The sequence below is a fragment of the Erinaceus europaeus genome, chromosome X, assembly GCF_950295315.1.
Source record: "Erinaceus europaeus chromosome X, mEriEur2.1, whole genome shotgun sequence".
NCBI lineage: Eukaryota > Metazoa > Chordata > Mammalia > Eulipotyphla > Erinaceidae > Erinaceus > Erinaceus europaeus.
The window spans coordinates 46,871,368-46,873,378 of NC_080185.1; the positions used below are offsets into that span (position 1 = coordinate 46,871,368).

The 2,011-nt window shown below is 43.6% G+C and overlaps 1 pseudogene; it reads right to left on the reverse strand.

The window, feature by feature from the left end:
- Positions 1-684: 684 nt before the first annotated feature.
- Positions 685-803, reverse strand: LOC132536050 (small nucleolar RNA SNORA70; annotated as a pseudogene).
- Between the last annotated feature and the right edge of the window lie 1,208 nt (positions 804-2,011).

Here is a 2,011-nt window from a genome sequence, read left to right on the forward strand (position 1 = left end):
GGATGTAAGCGATCCTATTTACATGTGTTTTATTTTTGTAGAAAATATTGTCATATGTTTTATTTTTGAATGAGGAAGGGGGGTTTGGAAGAGGTGAGGGAGGGGGCAGCGCTAAGACTCTAGTGAGTTTAAGAACTGCCATTTGCCCAGGGCATTATTATTGTTATTATTATATATTTACTAATATGAGAGAACCAAAGCATCACTCCAGCACATGCTTGGGAGCTAACTCCAGACCTCATGCTTGAGAGTACACCAGTTTTTTTTTTTTTTAAACTAAAGCACTATTCAGCCCTGGTGTCGCTGGAGATAAAACTTGGAACCTTGGAGCCCTCAGGCAGGAAATTAATTTGCATAACCATTATTACTGATGTACTTAATTCCACTGTTATCTGGGATACAGTGCTTTTCAGTCACCCTATCTTCAAAGTCATCTGCATTGAACTTGCTGATAGCCCACTTCCTGCAGATAGAGATCTGATAGCTAAGGAATTTGAACTTGGCCCTGAACTGTTCCTCAATCACATGTTCCTTGTTTTTGCAGCTTGTTGGAATGGACACGATGGCCTGGCCACTGCACCCTAAAGCATTCCAAAAGAACCAGCACCCCACATACCTGTCTGAGTCTAGGAATGAGGACAGTAGATTGTCAGGCATGAAATGAATGTCCATTGGGAAGAAATATAAGGTCTTTGAGGGCAACTTTTACACACAACAGACTGTACACTCAAAGAGGCTGTAGTTTGCAACCATGGCACATTGGGCTCCACAGAGAAGAGCACAGTTGGCATAATTGGCTGTAGACTTGCATATATTTTATTATTAGTAGGGGTTTCTGTAGAGATAGAGAGGGAGGGATGGAGTGGAGAGGGAGGGAGGGAAAGAAAGAGAGAGCTATAGTATCCAAGCTTCCTTCAAGGAGATGTGGACTTGCCTCAAACATGGACCACACACAGGGCAAAGCAACACACTATGCAAAAAAACTATTTCTTTTTATTTATTTATTTAAAAAAGGAGACATTAACAAAACCATAGGACAAGAGGGGTACAACTCCACACAATTCCCACCTCCAGAACTCCATATCTCATCCCCTCCCCTGATAGCTTTCCTATTCTTTATCCCTCTGGGAGTTTGGACCCAAGGTCATTGTGGGGTGCACAAGGTGGAAGGTCTGGCTTCTGTAATTGCTTCCCTGTTGAACATGGGCGTTGACAGGTCGGTCCATACTCCCAGCCTGACTCTTTCCCTAGTAGGGTGGGGCTCTGGGAAAGTGGAGCTCCAGGACACACTGGCGGGGTCGTGTGTCCAGGGAAGTCTGGTCGGCATCATGCTGGCATCTGGAACCTGGTGGCTGAAAAGAGAGTTAACATACAAAGCCAAACAAACTGTTGAACAATCATGGACCTAAAGGCTGGAATAGTGCAGATGAAGTGTTGGGGGGTACTCACTGCGAACTCTAGTGTACTTCTGCTTTCAGGTATATATTTTGCACTAGTTTATGGATACGTGTGAACATATGCTCTATCTCACGGGTCCGGTCTATATCTAGGTTTTGTGATGTTGTTAGGAAGTGAACCACCTCACCCGAGTAATGAAGCTGAAAGGTTGTCATTCCACACCCTTAGTCTCTGGACACAGTCTGAAGTGAAGCATGCTGAGGTGGTACTCGTTGAGTTGATTAGGTCGGGGTCTGTGGTTGCAATATTCTTTGGTATGAATTAAGACAAGCATGCAGTAAAGTGGGCCCCACCCTAAGGTTCCAGGACTGGGGGAAATATAGGCTCTATAGTGGTAATGTGAGGTTCCTGCTGTCTTAGAGTTCAAGAAGATAATAGATAGTTATTGTTATAATCACATTGTTTGGTAATTGGGTTAACTTTGAAAATCCCTTTGTTAGGATTTGCTGTATAATACCCTGCATCTTGTATATAGCTGTGCCACCTGTTGCTTCTGTTCTTCCTGGTCTAGGCTTTTGAGAGTCAACATATCAAAGATTCAGCCTATGCATTA